General features: G+C 41.4%; 1 protein-coding gene across 1 annotated transcript in view; it reads right to left on the bottom strand.

Moving 5' to 3' along the window:
• The window catches only part of LOC106562373 (carbohydrate sulfotransferase 8), a 199,686-nt gene extending 194,043 nt beyond the window's left edge, over window positions 1-5,643 (bottom strand). Inside the window, exon 1 of the mRNA XM_045689291.2 lies at window positions 4,750-5,643. The gene's annotated coding sequence lies outside the window, so the exon portion shown is untranslated. The remainder of the gene's footprint in view (window positions 1-4,749) is intronic.
• Window positions 5,644-12,001: the final 6,358 nt, after the last annotated feature.

Raw genomic sequence — 12,001 nt, 5'->3', positions numbered from 1 at the left:
ACAGTTATGATCCTTTTTATATGCACATTTTCGAGGAACAGTTTCACTTCAATAATAACATTTTAGTTTCTCAAAATAATTTTTATGTGGTTAATCATAAAGATCTGAAGTAAAATTCTACAATTCTAAAAGTAATAATGTAACTAAGGCGAGAGCACCAGCCTCTGCCATATGGACACATTGATACGCTGTGGCCCATTGGCGGCTGGAGAAATGAGTGCATAGAACTCAGAGATAGCCTATAGGCCAATGCAGCAGTAGGCCTATAACATCCATCGTCAACTAAGTAAAATGCATAAGCCTAAAGCCGACAAATAAAAACAGTAGAAAATCTCCTGATGAAAATTCTGGTTCTTTCAATCACATTAATTTCTCTACTCCAACAGTCTGCCTCCTTTGCTATCTGTCTTGACTTGAGCTATCGCTAGTGAAGTGCAACATTGTATCAAATCATCAACTGGGTCCGGCCAGAAGCTGGTGCTAACAAACTTGCAACATTGTGTCAACTAGCCTATTCCGGACCCTCAAAGTTTCCCGCACCAGTGAGCTCGAGACAAACAGCTGTTTTTATTACATTTCCACTGGATATATGGGATTATCAGATCATGATATTTTGCTCTTTCACTCCGAGGCTTGGGGATTATTGAGGCCGGGAATGTTGGAAAGATTTTTAAAATACTGAGGAACTATCATTCGCAATGGATGTTAATAAAAAACAGACTTTGTTGACAATGTGTGAGGTGAAAACAATCACTGAGAAGCTCAGCTTATTACTGGTGGAATTGGTGAGATAAGACAATCAGACATTGCCTAACGGGCACTTTCTTATATTTACACGCAGCAGGTTAGGTGGGCCTACTTCTATGCGTGCTCAGGCGCTCCTGAGAAACCAGACTCATGCTCATTGCTCATGGAACACTTCAAACAAAAGACAATGAAAAGATTGACAAAACTTGTAATGGTTATGAAATAAACCAAAACGTGTTTATCACAAGTGTAGCAGGTTGTGAACTCTGCAAACAACGTTTCCACTCCGAGAATGAGAATGGTAAATGACTGTAATTAATACATGCATTAACAGAAATTAATGTAACAAAATTAACGGTACATTTACTAGGCCTACTGGTGACAGATGTAATGGGGAATTGATAAAAAAAAAAAAGCAATTAAAGGGCAAACAATTCACAGAATGAAACAATGAATGCGCAAGAATTGATGCAAGACAGCTGAGTGCATTCTGGAGAGCTGAGTGTGTGCATTCTGGAGATAGACACGACATATCTTCGCTGCACACCCCTCCCCTTCTTCTTTTTGCAACATATTAAATTATACTCAAGACACGTTATCTTCACGCATATTTTAGATGCTTTCACTGACAGCCGCAACTCATCAGCTCGACATTATTGCAACACGCGCTGCCCAAATGGTGGCCTTCCCAAATAGGCATAGGCCTACACAGCTATGTTTTAAAAGAAGCTAATGATCCTCTGTGGCTAAGTCATGCTAAGTCATTCTATCTGGTCAAATATTTGTAATGTTTTTATTTATATAGGAGTTATTATATAATTTTGACAAATCATCAATTTACTTTAAGGGTAGCCAGCATCCTAACAGTGCACTGTGGACCCGCCAACTTACCTTTCCAATTTGCATGAGGCTGAAACCAGAGACCTGTATATAATGACGAGATCTCTCTGCCCTAACAACGGGAGTCGTTGTCCCAAAGGCGGGAAGGCAGGTGACAAGCTTAGGTCTGCTTATTATGCCCATAGAAATGCATTAAGCCTATTCTGGACAGATTTTGGAGAGCGTGAGCCCTCTTGCTTCGCCTCTTCCTCTTTGCTGAAACTCTGACCAAAGAAAACATCCGAGTGAGCAAAACAGCGCCCCTCTGTCTTACTATATTTAGCCCATATATCTGATGCTGTCTGGACAGAAATGGTATGACATTCCATAGTCTTTTGGTCCAGACAGAATCAGATACTGTACATGGTCTAGACATATTGAGACAGGGGTCTCTGTTTCACTCACTCAGATGCTTTATCTGAGATTGATGCATCTTTCTGTCAGCGCGTCTCAGTCAAATAAATAAATAAATAACTATTTAACTATTTTATTTGGATGGGCAAGGAGATAAGGTACGGCCCGCCCATAACGCCGGCCGTGCACACAAGTACACTCACTCACTCACACCGCAGTAAGGCATCCCTAGCTTCCAGCTGGGCTTGGACTGCACTCTTCCCTCCGTTCCACTGCAGAGCCATCTGTGCTATGTCCCAGCTTCACTGGGCCTCTGCCAGCCTCAGTATGAGCACTGCATCTTCAAGCACATTTTGTACATGTCAAAGCTCTGCTGTGTCCAATGACCCTGGCGCTGACAGAAGCCATTGCTTCTGTCACATGGACACCACCTCAAAGGGGGCCTTATTCTCTAGTTGGACAGCACCTGCATTCTCTGGCACCAAGTGAAAAGGGGTTGGGGGCCATTTTACAATTACACAATACTGCACAAATATTGCACATAATGTTTCTATAATTAGCAAATGTACAGAGTGGCTTCACAGAGGCCTAAATCTTGATGCCCAATAGGACCCCAATGACGGCAGAAAGCTGAGGTCCTCAAAAGAAGCCATTGAATACACTGCATCTATCAGGGATCAGTAAGAGCTGGAGTAGCCTAACAGATCATTATAATCATTTAAAATTACATCTTCCACAATGTGTCATACCCATGCTTATAGACTGGGTCACTTTTTCAGAGCTAGTAAACACAGCAATCTTCTGTGTTCTTTTCCACAAGATGTTTCTATTGTGTTCAGCAGAGCACCTAGCAGTAAAGTCATAGATTTGTAGGAGAAAAACATGAACTGGCCAAAGAACGGATCACTGACCTTCGTCATCTATTACCAAGAGCTTCTTTTTTTGGCACAAAACATAACATGTTTTTGGAAGCAAGGAGGGGAGAACAAATGGAACCCAGTATGCTGAACTCACTCACTCTTGGTCATAAAGTATAAAGTGATGTAGGCCTATTTAAGGGTTTGCAGTTTGCACTGCAGATAATACTGACACCTGATCCTTGCAACCATCGCCTTTATAATCCAACACACCCTCTGGGTCAGCTCCATAGGGCATCTCTGAGCCACATCTACTGTAGGTCAGATACAAACTGCAATAGTAAATGAAGCCTACACAAAACTTTCTATAAGTCATCCACGTCTGTTATCCACACAGGCACTTTAACCTACACAAATCCACAATATAAAGCTGATCCTCTCAACTCTATTGTCCCTTGGATCCTGTAATGCAGGCCCATAACCACACCTTGCTGTCACTCACATTCTTGTCTTTACCATGCATGCAGCAGGTGCTGTTGGAGACTTGCCCGTGTTTGTTTTTAATGACAGTTTTTAATTATTTTACATTCTTACGTTTAAAATGGTGGGGAGTGTATTTATTCTCAGATTTCTGTCTGCCTCATTATCTTGTAATAATGAGAAATTGAACAGAATCATGGTTCATTTGAAAGTGGAGTTAAACACAGACATCAATGTAATATATGCCATTTCAAATTCCCACAAAACAAGGTGAAAATAATATTCCGAACCAAATAAGAATGCTCTGTCATTTATCACAGAAAATATTTGCAGTCAGTCTACCTAGCCCGCTCTAACCTGAGACTTGAAAAATGACAGAGCATTCTTGAATCACAGTATGAATAATGGGATACTTTCCCCATGTACTCAGTGTATAATTAGGATGAACACAATTTGAGTTCATTCACTGACCACTTAAATTGAATAATGCATGCTTGATATGGCAGTCTGCAAGGAGCAACTAGGCATGACTCCAAATGAGGGAAAGACAGTGGCAGCATTCATTATGTTCAAACTTTGGGAGAGGAGAACCAGGGAAAAGAGGAGCAGAATAATACTATCTGTTTGACTAATGCCAATAATGGCAAGGTATAATGGATACCAGAGGAGAGCGCATGATCATTTCTTCAACAAACACATCTATCCACTGTAACTAGGCTATTGGTCTTATGTCACCTCTAAAATGCGCTGATGAAACCTATAGGTCGTTGCAATCCACTGTTTGATTCCTATGAGCAAAGAAATGTGTAGGAAAACGTTTCTCGCACAAAAGTAGGCTAGGAGATAGGTCTACTGTAGCGGCACAAAAACAATTGTATTAACAATATATATTGTTTGCCCAATTGTCACCTGTAGAGACGGTCATCACTAGTTAACACAGACACAAGTCCTAACCCCCCCTATTTCTACACTGTATCTTCTGAAAATCTGATGTTAAACCTAACCCCAACCTTCACCACACTGCTAACCTTATGCCTAACCCTAACCTTAAATTAAGAGCAAAAAGCACATTTTGGTTTTCATGAATTTTTACGATATTGCCAATTTTGACTTTGTGGCTGTGGTATCTAGTGGAAACGGTATGAGACAGTGAGACAATAAACAAATCAAGCAAATATGTGCTAATGAAGTTGTTATATTTCAATAATAACTAAATAGGCTAAATGTATCAATGTAGCCTATCAATATGATGTGTAACGAGGTTCTGTAACATTTCCAACATGAACAAGAACACAAAAACTTGACTGACTGAATACAGGTGAGATGTCAACCCAGACTACTATAGGATGTGAAGACAGTTGGCCTAGTTATGTTTTATGACGTAACTCGCATGACAAAAATATTATCTAGATACGTATGGGAATAAACTTACCTTAGCGAAAGCACCTGATATCATAAAGCTGACAAGACGGGGCAGAAAAGTGTGGGTTCGTGTACTGATTCTCCTCACTCGTAGATCAGCCAAGTCCTCCTATCTTCAGCACCACCGAAAGGGCGTCCGCCTATTTCTTAAATAATAGGCTTTTCCGACTAAACAAACCCGAGACAAATGTTAGCCTACTGTCTCTACAAGTTAGATGTCTCGTGGTCGACTCCTGGTTGCAATAGACCTGGTTAGAGCTTCGTCGGGTAGAACTAATGTGAAAACATGAAGCGATGGACGGTTCGCCAATCAGACAGCAGCAGTATTGCACTCCACTCTTGTGTCTTGCGCTTGAGTTTTGCATCCCGGGAAGCCTCCAAGGAGAGGTATCTCTTCTTTCCTCCAGGCAACCACTACAATAACAGTAATGTCTGGTGATCCGTTGAAAAACGGATGAATAAACTACATTTCATCTTGTATGTTCAATGCAAAATGTATTTTCATCTTTTGGATTTGAAGTGAGACAAAATATGAACATGACTACAGTAGCATACAGTCACCGAACCAGTGCGCGCCCTTATTATAGAATAAATCAGTAACTGGGAGCGGTTGTTTCCTGCTTACCTGAACACGAGTCGATGCCACAAATGCCAGGGAATCACCGTATAGAATCCATTTTTATCTGTCGAGCCTAGCGCGAAGCGGCTATACTGTAACTGTCTGAGATCAAGGTGTCCGCCCGTGCTGTGAAATAAGTGAAATAAAGCCGGCTACCACGCGACAGAGACAGGTGCGTCTGCTTGTCGTGCAATAAAGACAGAATAGTTAGAAAGTAAAAAAAAAATGTGTTGATATGGTGTTTGCACTATATGTTTACGTATATTTAATTACAGTAAAAACCCCAAGTGACATATTTTCATTCCCAAAATAATTTGACAATCTACATAATTGTAGAAGGGAAATCAGTCTGGACTGGATAGAGACATGCAGCCTTCTACTGTAGCCTAACTCACATATAGTCCAATAGAGAAAGTGGTAATAAAAGCCATAAAGGAAGTTGTATGGTTCTGAATGGAGACTTTGGTCCCACTAGTGGCGGTTGTAGACCATTTCAACTGGGGAGGCCAAGCTGGGGCCAGTTACATTAGACGTTATTGTTGTCATGTCGTTTTCTTCACGGCAATGCAGGCATTATTAGCAGGCAAAAGAAGAACCATGTTCATAATCATTAGTGTTCCGCGTTGCCACTGTCTAATAACTGATGTAACAAAAAGAAAGATAGCAAAAATTAGTTAGGTAAAAGTTATTTCATACTCCACATTTAGGGGTGCCACAGGGGGGTCCAAAATTGTTGTCACAGGGGCACTGGCTCCCCCTGCCCCCCCCCCCCCCCCCCCAGAACCGCCCCTGGGTCCCACACCAAAAAGTGCAGAAGCCCAGCCAGCTTTGCTGAAAATGTGATTATGTTGTCTCTAGGTGTCCATCATAGACCTCATCCCGGACAGGCACAAGACAGATGGTTTCAGCTACCAGGGGGATAGATGAGCTGACGTTTATTGATACATTGCCCTCCATGAATGATGTGATGTGAGAAGGGCACACTTTATTCAATAATGGCCTCAGGACAATAACATTTTCTCTTATAATGTCCTATGCATCAATGGCTGGCTTCTTGCCTGCTATGCTCAGAGAAAGAGGATACTTTTTAAAATAAATATTACAAATGCTGTATGACACGGAACGCATATACTGTATATACTGTACAGTAACCTTGCTGACCTTAACTCAAGCATATACAATAACTTACTCTGTATTCAGCAACATGCCTGGCATGGATTCAAGACTCAAGAGCCCCCATGTATGGTCCTGTCAGTGGGGTGCGATCAAAGTGTAGGCCTTCATCTGTAACCCCCGCAATGGAGCCCATGTAGAACAACTGAGTACCCACATCCATATCCACACATGCAGTCAGAGCCGGCACTGGCCCTTTGGGGGCCCTGAGCCAAATTTTGTTGCATGGCCCATGAGCTAGAAGAGCTAGTAGAACCTGCACAGTACTGTATGCAGAGCATGCTCTCCATTCTCAAACCAAAGGAATTTGTACCTTCATTCTCTCAAAGGGACACACTGACAGAGAAAAAAAGGTTTAATCAAAAAATGGAAAGGAAAGCCCTGCAGGGTGAAAATCAAAAGCCACTGGATCTACATAATTCATTTCCAGGCTACTTCATGAAGCTCGGCTGGCAGAAGGGGGTTTTCTACCTGTTTTTAGTGCAGCTTCCAGAATGTAAACAATCCTGATAGTGTGGGCACTAGCTAAAGGGGGAAACCATCCTTATTAATAGGACCTTCACAGGCAGTATGGTTTGCAGTGTTGCCTGCCAAAAGAAACAGGCACCTGATTAAACATTCATCCGCACAGTTGAGAAAAATTTACATTTTCTGTGTTTTGCTGTCATCGAGGAGAAACAGTATGATGTGAATTTACAGCAAAGTATCACAATATCTGTCATCTAGTATAGCTAAATACATCTAGTATGACTATTGTGTTTCACTGAATCAGATGAAATCCAATCAAAATGATTTTCCTTGAATGAGCCAGGAAGTGAGAATGAGTAAAATAAACACCACTTTATAATTTCATTGTTCATGTATCCAGTACAAGGCTGAATCTCAGGGTGTGGTAGAAACCACAGAGATTGTCAATAGAGCTGAGATATTCATCCTTACAAGAGCAGCACACCCCCCTCTGCTGGTTCAAAACAGCAAGCAAACTCACACAGCTTCGTTGGCAGATTCCACAGTTTATTATGTCCAACAAATGTGATCCAAAGCCATCATTTTGGCCAAACTAACAGTCTACTCTAAACCATGCCATCTAATCCACTGTACCACAAGCACATTTCAGTGTGTGTGTGTGTGTGTGTGTGTGTGTGTGTGTGTGTGTGTGTGTGTGTGTGTGTGTGTGTGTGTGTGTGTGTGTGTGTGTGTGTGTGTGTGTGTGTAGACTACAGATTGAGTCTACGGATCGCTTACTGGGGATATCAGCAGCACATCAGCACACTAATAATAAGACCAATAATGGCTCTTTTTCACAATCAATGAGTCAGATAAGAGACATATATTGATGAGGGGATCTGATCTGTGCTCTATATTTTCATGGCCAGGTATTTTGAAAAGATGAATGACATTCTAATGATACCATAGCCTAGCAGATTTAGACTTATTTTTACTAGAAAATGACACTAACGAGTCCCATGTAAATTTAGCCTGCACTTGGTAATTTGCTGAAGCTGATGCACAGATTCACAGAAATTTTACAAAAAGCCTAGTTGTTGAACAAAATAGATAATTTGTACCACATAGACTAATTTCAATATTTGCAGCTGAGTTGTAATTAGTATCGAAACTTACAAGAAGCTTCTCTCAATATCTTATCTCGAAGTCCATAGGATCATTGCACAACACCTCAGTGGAGAGTCCTTGTCTGATTTAACGCGTGTCAATGAACATGTAGTCTGCTGGTCAACTTGATTCGGATGGATGCTGGCATTTACTGTAGGAGCCTTGACACAATCCCCTGACCAAGAGACAGATAAGACCTTTATGGTGCGTTTATCAATACGCTCCTCTCTGCTCATCACTCCTCCTACTGAGGCGTCTGGTATCAGTCAAAATCAATACTGTTAGGTCTGGGAGGAGGCGGGGGGGTGGGGGCTTTTTAAATGATGACTGCCACTGCCAATACAATACAGTGACAATAACATGGCTGCAAATATTATACATTTTCCTAACCCTGAACATTTAAGATAAGTGTTCAAATAGTTGTTGTAATTTCAGGAGAGATACTTTACATCAGTTACATGACTGTAGCAGGTCAGGGGTTGTGGGTTGGTCATAGTGTACTCTACTATACTGTATACTATACTGTACTCTACTGGACTCTACTGTATACTGTACTGTACTCTACTGGACTCTACTGTGTACTGTACTGTACTCTATGTCTATGCGGTGACACAAATGTGTCATTGTAGTGAAGACAAAAACAAGTATCCCTCAGAGATTGTCCACATGAAACTACTGTATATAAAAACATATTAACTTATTCAACTTATTTTTAAATGATGACTGCCACTATACTCTACTGTACTCTACTGTATACTGTACTGTACTATACTGTAGCTTATATTGTACTCTACTGCACTCAGTTTGAGATGACTCAAACCTATAGTCTAATACTGACTATACTATACTGTACTCTACTGTATACTGTACTATACCCTACTGTACTCTACTGTATTCTACTCTACTTTACTCTACTGTACTTTACTCTACTGGACTTTACTATACTGTACTCTACTGTACACTACTGTACTGCACTGTACTGCACTATACTGTAGCTTATACTGTACTGTACTCTACTGTACTGTACCGTACTGTACTATACTGTACTTTACTCTACTGTACTCTACTGTACACTACTGTACTGTACTGTACTGTACTGTACTGTACTGTACTATACTCTACTCTACTGTACTCTACTCTACTTTACCCTACTATACTCTACTCTACTGTACTCTACTCCACTGTACTCTACTGTACTGTACTCTACTTTACTCTAATGTACTGTACTTTACTGTACTCTACTTTACCCTACTGTACTCTACTCTACTCTACTATACTCTACTGTACTGTACTCTACTGTACTTTACTCTACTCAACCTTACTGTACTGTACACTACTTTACTCTACTGTACTCTACTGTACTCTACCGTACTGTACTCTACTTTACTCTACTGTATTGTACTGTACTGTACTGTACTGTACGTCTACGCGGTGACACAAAAGTGACATTGTAGTGAAGACATAACCTCTGACAAAAACAAGTATCCCTCAGAGATTGTCCACATGAAACTACTTTACATAAACACTTATTTTCAGGATTCAAGTTGTGATTTCACTTATCCAGCCAGAATTAACCTGTTGACCAATAATTTTACAAGTTCAGTATGGATCTATTCTAATGAATGATTAATTAAACTGTGACAGAACCTCTGGCCCTGGCTCAGGATCTAATATCACCTTACATAATCCTACTCTAACTTATTTCTGACTCAGCTACGGCATAACTCTTAGCTGTAAATTACCTCTGCTGGCCCAGCCGTCCTCCGATTGATTATGATAAATTGGGATGAGCAACAGTTTAATGAATAACACCGGCAAGAGTAAATTCAACATTTTCCATCTGAGCGGTATGACACACTATATCATTCTGGGCTATTGACATCTACACCAGCCACATTAGAAATAGGGGTGTTTGCATCTTCAATGTCACCTGGGGTCACAGCCCTCAGCTTGCTGTCCTGAGTGGTTTGAATCTGTAACAACGTCACAGCTCAGGGAGGTAAAATTTGAATTATGGTTAAGTGTATCCTGTGGAGCTGAAGCACCCTGGAAATAGGCCTACAGCAGAGATGACTCAAACCTAAATATGTAGCTAGCTACAGTATAGTGCTTCAAGGCCTCGTTTTTCATACAGGATATTTTTAATAATTTAGTTCATTATCAAAACTGTTTTATCTGCTCAGTTCTTTAATGATATACAGGAATTCTGAATCGCCATCATGTTGCTGCAAATTCTAATGGCCTACCCTTACGCCAAATCCTGACTCTGCCATCAGCATGACGCAACAGGAACTGGGATTCCACTTTTCAATTGTCCAGTGTTTGTGATCGCGTGCCCACTGAAACCGCTTCTTCTTGTTTTTAGCTGATAGGAGTGGAACCCGGTGTGGTCGTCTGCTGCAATAGCCCATCTGTTACAAGGACTGACGAGTTGTTCATTCCAAGATGCCGTTCTGCACACCACTGTTATACTGCGCTGTTATTTGTCTCTTTGTGGCCCGCCTGTTAGATTTCACGATTCTTGCCACTCTCCTTCGACCTCTCTCATCAACTTAATTTTTGTTTGCTCACAGGACTACCACTGACTGGATGTTTTTGTTTGTTGCACCATTCTCAGTGAACCCTAGACACTGTCGTGCATGAAAAGCCCAGGAGGGCGGCCGTTTCTGAGGTACTGGAGCCACACTCAAAGTTGATCAGGTCACTCGTTTTGCCCCTTCTAACATTCAATCGAGCAGTAACTGAATGCCTTGATGCCTGTCTGCCTGTGTGCTAGTATATGGCCAATATACCATGGCTAAGGGCTGTATCCAGGCAGCCTGCGTTGATTTGTGCCTAAGAACAGCCCTTAGCTGTGGTATATTGAACATATACTACAAATCCCTGAGGTGCCTTATTACTATTATAAACTGGTTATCAACGTAATTAGAGCAGTAAAAAAAAATTGGGGTCATACCCGTGGTATACGTTCTGATATACCACGGCTGTCAGGCAAGCAGCATTCAGGGCTCAAACCACCCAGTTTATAATAATGCAATTTGTGTGATATTGCTCCAGTCTGTGAAGTACTGTAGATAGGGCCAACCACAACAACTGAATCTACTGCTTTCTCTGTATTACAAGGCTTCTCCTGAACCATCCAAATATGCTGCTGCACTCTGATGAAGATGAATGTATCTGTGTAGCGGCTCATTTGAGATTTCCAGTGAGGGCACACCACACAGTGCTACACTAGCGGTGCAGGAGTCAGGTCCTGATCAATAGATGTGGGGGCAGACATGGCAGAGCCGAGCAGAGTGTGGGCTAACCAATCCCCTGGCTGAGTGCTCCAGTGCTCTGCAGTCTGGAGAAGAGAGCATTAAGGCGATAGTGAGGGCTGAGGGCATGTGGAGGCTGGGGAAGAATTAGATACACCTGACTGACTCACAATATTGGGTGGACAACCTCTAGCTAGGGTATCATCACTAGCAGCTATGCCAGGGGAAGAGAAGGACAAATTCAATTAAGTTTAATTAACTGAACTTCATGTGACGACGTTAGAGTGAAAATGTATATTTCCTGTGTCAACTGTAATATAATTGTTTTTGTTAGTCTTCTTGGGCTGGTTTCCCAGACCCAGAGTACACCTAGTCCTGGACTAAGATGTATTTTCAATGTAAAGTCTCCATTGAGAATGAATGTTAGTCCAGGACTAGTATAATTCTTGGGAAGTCTGAGAAACCAAAATGTATTTATTGTTTTGTAGTGGCCTCTAAAAGAATGAAAAGTAGCAACAGTTGATGTGGCGATTGGTTTCTGGTTCAGATAGTGCACCTTGCTTAGGAGTAGGCAGTCTGGTCTGCTTTAGATGGCTTAA

Source organism: Salmo salar, chromosome 11, assembly GCF_965601325.2.
Source record: "Salmo salar chromosome 11, fSalSal1, whole genome shotgun sequence".
Taxonomy (NCBI): Eukaryota; Metazoa; Chordata; class Actinopteri; order Salmoniformes; family Salmonidae; genus Salmo; species Salmo salar.
The sequence above is the reverse complement of the archived record's forward strand: the minus strand, read 5'-3'. Positions and strand labels throughout refer to the sequence as shown.